Source organism: Haematobia irritans, chromosome 3, assembly GCF_050003625.1.
Source record: "Haematobia irritans isolate KBUSLIRL chromosome 3, ASM5000362v1, whole genome shotgun sequence".
NCBI lineage: Eukaryota > Metazoa > Arthropoda > Insecta > Diptera > Muscidae > Haematobia > Haematobia irritans.
Window position 1 is genome coordinate 222,095,203 of NC_134399.1, and position 12,832 is coordinate 222,108,034.

Sequence of the window (12,832 nt, forward strand, 5' to 3'; positions counted from 1 at the left end):
TTGTCTTTTAATTAAAGATTTTGGTATTGGTTCCGAGTCAAAGAAGCAAAAAATTACATTAAGGATACATTTAAGACATAATGCATTCCGCTACACGCTCAGCTCCGAGCAAAAAATTTTCGCTCCGCTCCATCTTAGAGAAAGTTATACACATTGCCTTAAAATGCCACTTCATTTTTATTTTGCGAATATATAAATATACATCAAATAGTAATAGAAAATGATTCCATCTCAAATCTCTCTCATGCACATACATTTAAATCTGATACAATTTGGTCAACGTTTTTTACACAATGCTAGAAAAAATTGTTAAATTGTGTGTAAGATTTGGGTATGCTGAGGGCTCTATCTAGATCTGAACCGATTTGGATCAAGCTGGACATACATAAATAAACTCTTAAAAACTCTATTCTCTGCCAAAAAATTGGAGTAAAATAGTTGGTAGAATTCTACCAAAAATTTTAGATTTTTTACTGTTTACTGATTGGTAGAATTCTGGATGTTTTGGTAGATTTTGCAAAATCTTCCACTCCAACTAAGATGTACTTAAATTTTATGTAGTTTAAAAAATTTTCTAAAATAAAATTTTGACAAAATTGTCTATAGAAACAAAATCTTGACAAAATTTTCCATAGAAAAAAATATTGACAAAATTTTCTATTGAAATAAAATTTTCTATAGAAATAAAATTTGGCAAAATTTTCTATAGAAATAAAATTTTGACAAAATTTTCCATAAAAATAAAATTTTGACAAAATTGTCTATAGAAATAAAATGATGACAAAATTTTCTATAGAAATAAAATTTTGACAAAATTTTCCATAGAAATAAAATGTTGACAAAATTTTCCATAGAACTAAAATTTTGACCAAATTGTCTATAGAAATAAAATTATGACAAAATTTTTATATATAAAATAAAATTTTGATAAAATTTTGTATAGAATAAAATAATATTTTGAACAAATTATCTATAGAAATAAAATTTTGACAAAATTTTCTATAGAAATAAAATTTTGACAAAATTTTCTATAGAAATAAAATTTTGACAAAATTTCTATAGAATGTTACGTATGGTAGCTATATCTAACTCGTAACCGATTTAGTAGATATTTTGCAAGATCCATAAAACATTCAGATATATGAAATGTGACTTTTTGGGCCTCCATGGCCCAAAAAATTTGAGTAAACTAGTTGGTAAAATTCTACCAAAAATTTTAGATTTTTTACTGTTTACTGATTGGTAGAGTTCTGTATTTTTTGGTAGATTTTGCAAAATCTTCCACTCCAACTAAGAGGTATTTAAATTTTATGTAGTTTAAAAAATTTTCTAAAATAAAATTTTGACAAAATTTTCTATAGAAACAAAATCTTGACAAAATTTTCCATAGAAAAAAATGTTGACAAAATTTTCTATTGAAATAAAAATTAAATAAAATTCTCTATAGAAATAAAATTTGCAAAATTTTCTATAGAAATAAAACTTTGACATAATTTTCCATAGAAATAAAATTTTGACAAAATTGGCTATAGAAATAAAATATTGACAAAATGTTCTATTAAAATAAAATTTTGACAAAATTTCCATAGAAATAAAATTTTGACAAAATTGTCTATAGAAATAAAATTATGACAAAATTTTCTATAGAAGTAAAATTTTGAGGTAAATTTTTATATATAAAATAAAATGTTGATAAAATTTTGTATAGAAATAAAATGTTAAAAAAATTATCTAAAGAAATACAATTTTGACAAAATTTTCTATAGAAATAAAATTTTGACAAAATTTATATAGAATGCAGCGTTGCCAATTTAGCTTTTTTCCCGCTAGATTTGGCTTTTTTTGAAGACGTTTAGCGGGAAAAAAATGCATTTAGCTTTTAGCTTTTTTTCTGGCTTTTTTTCATGACACTTTTAGCTATTTTTGGCTTTTTTTATTTTCTACATGTTCCTATTGAAATATGGATAAAACTTCGTTTTTATCTAAGCCTTGCTGCCAGAATAAGGTTTTCCACATATTTCAATTCCTTATATAAACTGTCAGTAAATTATTAGGAATATTAGCATTTGACTCGTTTATCCTTTTTATGTTATTATAATATTCTACACTTATTATGATATTACTAAATTAAAATAGTAGATGTGAATTGCTAGTGTACCACAAACCAAAATAGCGTTCAAAAATGGAAGAGGTTTTTCAACATTTTATTTTAAAAACGTATACATAGAATAATTTCTCTGAATTTGGAAATTTAAGTTGTCGTTAGCACGTTTTTAAAGCACTGTGATAGCTCATGAAGAAAAAGCTGAAAAAAAACGAATATTTAAATTCAAATTTGACTCGGAATCAATACCAAAATCATTAGTGTACAAAATCTTTGGAACCGAACATAGAAATAATTAAGGAAATAAAGTTTTGAATGTGGTATTATTTTTTTTAACATCAAAAAATGCAATGAAAAAATTCGTAGTGATAGGATCAAAACAAATCTGCTATATATTAATGGAATGGATTTACATTTACGAAAATTGGACAACAATAGGTTTGTATGGGAATTTTTCGAATAAAAGTTATTCAATATAAACTTGCAAGACAGTTAGAATGGGTTTTATTCTCTTGGGTAAAATTAGGAGAAGTGTACACGTTCACGAATTTATCATTAATTCAGTCAAAACGAAATATATTGATATTTTCTAATGCAGTTCTATGTGACATTATGCAATATATCGCACATTGGACTTGTTGATGATTAACCAGCTGGCAATTGCAAGTTTACTGGGAAAAATGTTTTTACTAGGAAATATAAACGAAGGACTTCCAGTAAAAATTTGTGAGAGTAATCAAAATGTATCGAGTACGCAAACAGAGCTAATATGACTTAAATTTTCTTACAGTCTCACAGAAATTGAATTAAAATGAATACAATTAAAATAATATGCATTTTAAGTGAAATAAAGCCTTTAAGTTTGTTAAATTTCAATCAAAAATGTGACTTTTGGTACAAAAAATTTTAGCTTTTTTTCTAGCTATTTTTTAAAATTTTTTAGCTTTTTTTGGCTAGTTTTTTGGACAAATCTAGCGGTTTTTTGTGAAACAATTCTGGCAACGCTGATAGAATGTTACGTATGAGAGCTATATCTAACTCGTAACCGATTTAGTAGATATTTTGCAAAATCCATAAAACATTCGGATATATGAAATGTGACTTTTTGGGCCTCCATGGTATAATGTTTGCCATACTCAGCTTGCATATATACTCGTATAGGATCATGGGATTAATCCATTAAAACACCAAAAGATTTTGTTTTAGAGGTGAATTATCCCCTCTACTAGTGATATCTCTAACCTACACGGATGAAAAAGACTGTTTTTCATATGTTTGGCTATAAACATTATATGTTTGGAACACAAATTTTTAAACAAAATATTTTTGAGTGCAAGCATATAATGTTCATAAACTAGCATAACATGTTTGGGACATATATGTTAATATGTTAGAACATATTATGTTTGGGACATAAAATGTTTGTAAATGTAATATGCTTGGATGCAAACATATATTAATTTAGAAATAGCCTATAAACATATATGTGTTTAGTAGCTTGGAGCGCTATTTAACAGGGAGCGATATTGAATTAAGTTGGTGGTTGTTGCTTGTTATTACAAAATTAACATTTTATTTTTCCTTGGGCAATTGATCAGCTACTTCTTTGATCCTTACAAACTGTGTGGTCCGCTGTTCGAATCCCCGTCCGGCAAAAGGTAAAATTAAAATAAAAAAAATCATACAATTGAATAATTTCTTCTACAATGTTTGTATTACAGAAAAAGGTGCTAAGAACTAAAAAATCTCGTGGAAGTGAAAAAGATGTGGGGGAATATACAATTGGGCAGAAACAAAATTTTGAGCAATCAGGTCGAAAACCTATGTTGTTAGCACCTACATTACCTGTTTATTTTCATAATTCATTATGATTGTAAATATATAAATAAATAAATAAAATTTTGAGCACAATATTGTTTGGGAGAATTTTTTTAAGCATATAATATTTTTGGGTGCAAAATGCTTCCAAACATATTATATGTTCACATAATAACATATTGTTTTTGGAAGACAACATTATTGAATTTGGATGCAAAAATACAAAATGTTTGGAACTTAGACTACCCAAACATATATTGTTTAGACCAATATGCTTTCAAACATATTATATATTGGAAGAGATCAAACATATAAATGTTTGGGCAATACCCAAAAATGTATATGCTTGAAGCAAAATATGTTTGGGAGTATATGTTACAGAAGCGATTTTTTGTGAGCGTGTACCTAGGGGATAGCTGACATGAAGTGTTACAACATTTTATATCATGGGTATATTTAATAATGAAAATAATGAACTTAGATAGTTTGGTTTGCTAAACTACACTTTTCGTTTTGGCATATTTTGAAAGTAGCGATATGAATATAGCCAAACACATTAACATATGCGTAAATATACATATAAACATATGTATACACCTATGTGTGATTATTTTGCGTATTCTCTTTGATATGCTTTTCTCTATCATTTTGTTATTTGCTTTATTAACTCATTGGTATTGAGAATGAAAATTCTTTTAGTAGAATATTTTTCTTAATAGATTTGAAGATTCCAACAATCATTGTTGATTTTCAGAACACGTCACACCAATGGAAAATATGTATTAATATGTACGTATATGGGTAATGTTATTGAATAGTTCAATTTATATAGATATCAATCGATATATAGATTTATTTAATCTATGTATGTTAATATCTGAGTTTTGGTAGATATTCCAAAAAATGATTAAAATCATTCTTAATGTTAAATATTGCTGCAATATTTGCTATTTTTGTATTTTTTTTGGAACTCACTGCCAAATTGTTTTAGTTCTTACGTTTGCCAAATTAACTAGATTCTAAATATCTTTATTGTCATTTACGCTCCCAAAAAAATATTAGAAAATTATCTCCAAAAAATGCAATCGTTAATTTATTGTTTGTTATTTTTTAAATGCGAATTTTAACAATAATATATTTTAAATAAATATAAAATTATTAAATTTTTTTTATAGAAAATTATGTCAAAATTTTATTTCTACAGAAAATTTTGTCAAAATTTTATTACTATAGAAGATTTTGTAAAATTTTGTCAAAATTTTACTTCTATAGAAATTTTTGTCCAAATTTTATTTCTATAGAAAATTTTGTCAAAATTTTACTTCTATAGAAAATTTTTTCAAAATTTTATTTTTATAGAAAATTTTGTCAAAATTTTATTTCTATAGAAAATTTTGTCAAAATTTTATTTCTATAGGAAATTTTGTTAAAATTTTATTTCTATAGAAAATTTTGTCAAAATTTTATTTCTATAGAAAATTTTGGCAAAATTTTATTTCAATAGAAAATTTTGTAAAAATAATAGTTCTATAGAAAATTATGTAAAAATTTTATTTCTATAGAAAATTTTGTCAAAATTTTACTTCTATAGAAAATTTTGCCAAATTTTATTTCTATAGAAAGTTTTGTTATGTTTTATAGAAAGTTTTGTTCACCTCGCATTTAAAATTGTAATTAATGTAAAGTTTGTCAACATTTTATTTCTATAGAAAATTTTGTCAAAATTTTACTTCTATAGAAAACTTTGTCAAAATGTTATTTCTATAGAAAATTTTGTCAAAATTGTATCTCTATAGAAAGTTTTGTCAAAATTTGATTTCTATAGAAAATTTTGTAAAAATAATAGTTCTATAGAAAATTATGTAAAAATTTTATTTCTATAGAAAATTTTGTCAAAATTTTACTTCTATAGAAAACTTTGTCAAAATGTTATTTCTATAGAAAATTTTGTCAAAATTGTATCTCTATAGAAAGTTTTGTCAAAATTTGATTTCTATAGAAAATTTTGTAAAAATAATAGTTCTATAGAAAATTTTGTCAAAATGTTATTTCTATAGAAAATTTTGTCAAAATTTTATTTCTATAGAAAATTTTGTCAAAATGTTATTTCTGTAGAAAATTTTGTCAAAATTTTATTTCTATAGAATTTTTTTTCAAAATTTTATTTCTATAGAAAACTTTTTTCAAAATTTTATTTTTATAGAAAATTTTGCCAAAATTTTGTTTCTATGAATTTTTCGCAAAATTTTATTTGTATAGAAAATTTTGTCAAAATTTTATTTCTATAGGAAATTTTGTAAAAATTTTATTTCTGTAGAAAATTTTGTCAAAATGTTATTTCTATAGAAAATTTTGTCAAAATGTTATTTCTATAGAAAATTTTGTAAAAATTTTATTTCTATAGAAAATTTTGTCAAAATTTTTTTCTATAAAATTTTTTTTTTATTTCTATAGAAAATTTTGTCAAAATTTTATTTCTATAGAAAATTTTGTCAAAATTTTATTTCTATGGAAAATTTTGTCAAAATTTTATTTCTATAGAAAATTTTGTCAAAATTTTATTTCTATAGAAAAGTTTGTCAAAATTTTATTTCTATAGAAAATTTTGTCAAAATTTTATTTCTATAGAAAATTTTGTCAAAATTTTATTTCTATAGAAGATTTTGTCAAAATTTTATTTCTATAGAAAATTTTGTTAAAATTTTATTTCTATAGAAAATTTTGTCAAAATTTTACTTCTATAGAAAATTTGTCAAAATTTTATTTTTATAGAAGATTTTGTCAAAATTTTATTTCTATAAAAAATTTTGTCAAAATTTTATTTCTATAGAAAATTTTGTCAAAATTTTATTTCCATAGAAAATTTTGTCAAAATTTTATTTCTATAGAAAATTTTGTAAAAATAATAGTTCTATAGAAAATTATATAAAAATTTTATTTCTATAGAAAATTTTGTCAAAATTTTACTTCTATAGAAAATTTTGTCAAAATTTTATTTCTATAGAAAATTTTGTCAAAATTTTATTTCTATAGAAAAGTTTGTCAAAATGTTATTTCTATAGAAAATTTTGTCAAAATTTTATTTCTATAGAAAATTTTGTCAAAATTTTATTTCTATAGAAAATTTTGTCAAAATGTTATTTCTATAGAAAATTTTGTCAAAATGTTATTCCTATAAAAAATTTTGTCAAAATTTTATTTCTATAGAAAATCTTGTCAAAATTTTATTTCTATAGAAAATTTTGTCAAAATTTTACTTCTATAGAAAATTTTGTCAAAATTTTATTTAGAGGTACAAGTAAATTTAATACATATGAGTATTAAAGGCGATATTTGTAAAAGTAGTAGACTTTACTTATAGGCTGTTTTTGTATGCCGCACGAGCTCTAACGAACGACTGAAATGTAATTTATAACCAAAAATCAGCTGTTTCTTCAATCGAAAAGTTATTATGTGAATGGTACCGATAAGTACTTAACAGCAACGGTCGATGCAATCATCCACTGTTTGTGATATGAAAAATCGATTTTTTCCATTTCATGCTTAGCAGCATATCTTAATTGATTGTAACAAATGTTCCCACGTTTATAACATATTCAAAGCATTTTGCATCATCGAGGCATAAAATTCAACACTGGCAAATGTGATTTTGATTACAATCCCTAGAGACTGAGTGTAAATAATAAGGAAAAAATATTTCTTTCATTTAAAAAATTATTAACCAAAACGGAACAACTGTGAAACATGTACTTTCCTTTTGTGGATGCAATTGTCATTGTTTGTTAACACCTCATCTGAATTTTCCGGTTCTATGACCGTATACTCATGACCATCTGTTACGCGATCTTATAAAGCCGTTCAAACGCAACGAAATGAGAATCAACATTTTGGCAATAACACAATAAGGTGTCATCCATTTGGCGTTTAGTTGTTTTCTTAGGTTTTGGCCATGACATTTGTTTGGTTATGGGTGAAAACTAAACACTTTTTCTTTTCTTTAAAATATTTGTAAATAACGGCAATGCTCGGAGTATTGCAATATGTTTTTTGTCAGTACTTATTGATAAAACGGACAATTGTTTTGTTTTATAATTATTTATAAAAATATTCATATAAAACAATTGGACTATCAAGCCAAAATATATACCATTGAAAGAGTTTAAGCGATATTAATATAATTCGTTAGGGAATTTATAAAAATTACTAGAAAACTACTAAATATTGTTCACAAAATGATTCGGGCGTATAAAAAATATGCTTACATGGATACTTTAAGATTCACCTTACGGATTGTAATCAAAATCAAAAGTCGATTTTTCGATCTTTCAAATTTTTAAAAAGTTGATTTGGAAAACTTTTTTGAAATTATTGTAAATTTTCAATTTGTTTACTTTTTAAATGTTGACAATATTTCGGCAAAATTTTCTATAGATATTGAATTTTCCTATAGAAATGATATTTTGATAAAATTTTAGTAACAATAGTAATGAAATTTTTTCTATTTAAAATTAAATAAAAATTTCAAAAGAATTCCTATAGAAATGAAAATTTTACAAAATTTTTTATACGTAGGAATGAGATTTTGGAACATTTCCTATAGAAATGAAATTTTTACAAAAATTTCTATAGAAATGAAATTTAAAAAAAAAATCTTATAGAAATGAAATTAAAAAAAAATCTATAGAAATTAAATTTTGAAAAAAATTCTTATAGAAATATTTGCAAAATTTCCTATAGAAATAAAATTTTGGCAAAATTTTTTTTAAAAATGCATTTTTGGCAAAATTACCTATATGAAATTTTGGCAAAATTACCTATAGAAATGAATTTATGAAAAAGTTCCTATAAAAATGTAATTTTGGAAGAATTTCCTATAAAAATGATATTTTAAAAAATTTCCTATAGAAATGAAATTTTGGCAAAAAATTTTATAGATGTGAAATTTTGACAAAAGTTCCTATATCAAAATTAAATTCTGGCAAAATTTCCAATAAAAATTAAATTTTGACAAGCTTTCCTATAGAAATGAAATTTTGACAAAATTTCCTATAACAATGAAATTTTGACTAAATTTCCTTTAAAAATGAACTTTTGACTAAACTTCCTACAAAAATTAAATTTCGACTAAATTTCTTATAGAAATGAAATTTTGGTAAAATTACCTATAGAAATTATGAAAAAAGTTCCCATAAAAATGAAATTTTGGAAAAATTTCCTATAAAAATTATATTTTAACAAAATTTCCTATAAAAATGATATTTTAACAAAATTTCCTATAGAAATGAAATTTTGGCAAAAAATTTTATAGATGTGAAATTTTGACAAAAGTTCCTTATAAAAATGAAATTTTGACTAAATTTCTTTTAAAAATGAACTTTTGACTAAATTTCCTACAAAAATTAAATTTCGACTAAATTTCCTATAGAAATGACATTTTGGTAAAATTTCCTATTTAAAAATGAAATTTTGAAAAAATTTTTACAAAATTTCCTAATAAAAATGAAATTTTAACAAAATTGTCTATAGAAGTGAAATTTTAACAACAAATTTTGAAAAAATTTCTTATACAAATGATATTTGCAAAATTTCCTATAGAAATAACATTTTGGCAAAATTTTTTATAAAAATGCATTTTTGTCAAAATTACCTATAGAAATGAATTTATGAAAAAGTTCCTATAAAAATGTAATTTTGGAGAAATTTCCTATAAAAATGATATTTTAACAAAATTTCCTATAGAAATTAAATTTTGGCAAAAAATTTTATAGATGTGAAATTTTGACAAAAGTTCCTATATCAAAATTAAATTTTGGCAAAATTTCCAATAAAAATTAAATTTTGACAATCTTTCCTATAGAAATGAAATTTTGACAAAATTTCCTATAACAATGAAATTTTGACTAAATTTCCTATAGAAATGAAATTTTGGTAAAATTTCCTATTTAAAAATGAAATTTTGAAAAAAAATTACAAAATTTCCTAATAAAAATGAAATTTGAAAAAAATTTTCTATAGAAATGAAATTTTAACAAAATTTCTTAAAAATTTTGTCAAAATCTCCTATAGAAAGTTGATAAAATTTCGCATAGAAATTAAATTCGACAAAATTTCCTATATAAATTTTCGTATAGAAATGAAATTTTGGTAAAATTTCTTATAGAAATGAAAATTTGATACAATTTTTATAGAAATGAAATTTCTTATAGACATGAAGTTTCGACTAAATTTCCTAAAGAAATTAAAATGTGACAAATTTCCCATAGAAATTAAATTTTTACAAAATTACCTATAGAAATGAAATTTTGATATCGACTACTCGAGATTTCGCCTTTTTAATCTATTTTAGCTGCCGTAAGTCAGTACAAATTTCACCCTTTTTCAAATAAATATAAAATGTTATCGTCTAGACCAGGGATGTGGAGTCGGAGCCGGAGTATTGGAGTTGGAGTCTGAAAATTTTGCTGGAGTCGGAGCCGGAGTCGTATAAATTTTGCTCGACTCCGGCGAAACAAAATTTGAAAAACACTTCATATCTTTGTAACAAAAGAAATATTTCGACAAATTAGATTCGATTGGGGGTTTTAATCGAACAACGAAATACTGGATTTCAGGCTATTCAAAGTGTATTTAACATATATGGGTGAAATTTCAGGGTGATATAAAGAGTAGGTTTTACTAGAATATGGGCGGAATTGGTCAATTGTATAGTCCATTTTCAACATATTTAACTATCAATTTTTAAGCCTATATATACTCTTGATAAAGGTACAATTTTAAGGCAATATAGCAGTAGAGACTAACGTTTTTGGCAGGCATGTTGAGTTCGAAGATGGGTCATACCGAACAATTTTGTGATATAGCACCTACATATAAACTCATCTCCGATTTGTTTTAAGAAATTTTTCCCAGTCTAAAATTTTCATAAGATTTGTCAGAAATTTTGAGTTATTTGAGATCCATAAATAAATGCGCAAAATTTCCCGTCGGCCCAGATTTTGTATATGGAGATAATTATTTGAGAAATCTCCATATACACCCGATGTCCTTGAAAGTTGTAATTTTAAATTAAACCTCTGCCAACGTGCCATCTGAGGGGGACTTTTGGGAGAAATTTTGTTTCATCAATGTCACTCGAAATTCTTTACATTAAATTAATGTCCTCAATGTCCATAACTGATAGACCATTTATAAATCGATGTTTCACCATTTTACTTCTATAGAAACAATATTCGTAACTGCCTAGTGCTTATTTAAAATTCCGCCCGCCCTAATTTATGACAGTTTATGTTTGTTTTAACATATATATTCGACACATTTAAATTTTTAACATCTAAACTTTCTGATTAGCCCGACATTTTGATTTTTGTGTATTTTTCTTTTTTATATAGATTTATTGTGTTACTATAACAATATTTCCATCGATTAGTCCAATTTTGAATATCGCAGAAAGCAGAAATCGACTTTTTTCATAAAAAAAACGATTATTTGAAAAGTCGGTTTTTCACTTTTATATCCCTGCCACCCTTTTTGTAAAGTTTTTTTTTTTTGTTTTTGTTAACTTTCATTTGAAGTTCCATATATAAACTCCAGTCGAAATTTGGCTTCTTCGCCGACTTTTCCGTAAAGAGTTGATTAGTAGGACAACATCAAAAGTCGATTATAAAAATTCCAAAGATCGATTATTCGAATTTGAAGATCGCAAATGTAGACTTCGTCTCTTTGACTTGTTTAACAAAATCGATTATAGAAAAAGTCGATTTTTGAATTTTATATCACTTCTCCAAATGTATTCCTCTCTTCTTGCAGAGCATTTTTAAATGATCGTTTGAAGTACATAAGCTTTAATCTATATTCATAAAACTCGATTAGCCAGGCCAACATCAAAAGTCCATTTAAAAAATATAAAAGCTCTATTAGTTGAAGTTTAACATCGTCAAAAGTGAATTTATCTTTTCGATTTTTCGTTGATAAAAATTCCATTATTCCAAAAGTCTATTTTCGACGATTGTATCCCTGCTCTAATTTTATTCCACTCTTTTTGTAGAGCGTTTTTTAAACGATCATTTGAAGTACATAAGCTTCACTCTACTGCAATTTTCTTTTCTTTCATCGAAACTTTGTATTTGGAGTAAAATTTATATAACAGCCAAGTTTAAACTTGTTTATATTTATTTATTTCGAGTAATATTTTTATGGCAAAAACTTCAACAGGAGGCCAGCCATGCAAAACTTAGGTCATAGTTGTTGAAAGAATATATTCAATTAGAATACCTGTCCAGAAGTTAAACAAGAAAAAAAAAGAATTTTAATTATTTTTAGTATTCTTCAATATTTTGTTTAGATATTCAATACAATCTGGAGGCATTAAAAAACACAACAATAAACTTGCCATTTATTTATATATCTAACATATTGCATTTGATGTTCATATAATTGTATATGCATGTACGTACTTACATACATAGTAGTACATATGTATATAAAAATATTTAATGGATCGCCAAAAAAAAAAACTGGATGGAATAAACAACCTACATAAAAATGATGCTACTCTTTCTCAAAATGATAACAATGGCGGTGTTGCCTTGTACACATTTCACCATATAATTTTTAAAATGGAAATTTTAAATAAAAATATTCTACCCACCATCACAGAACATATTGAAGAATTTTTAATATATGGAAAATCTCAAAAAGACGAAATATCTCTCGGAGAAAAGACAATTTTCAAAAAATCACAAAAAATAATACACGCATTTACACATATACACATCCTCTAGCGTTGGTAGTTGCACGTCTCTCTTCTCTCCTTCTGTATCTATTTCTGATTAAAAGCTATATTTAGCCACTGTGCCCAGATACATAAGCGATAAAGTTTGTTGTGTGTACGATGGTGAAGACGACAATGAA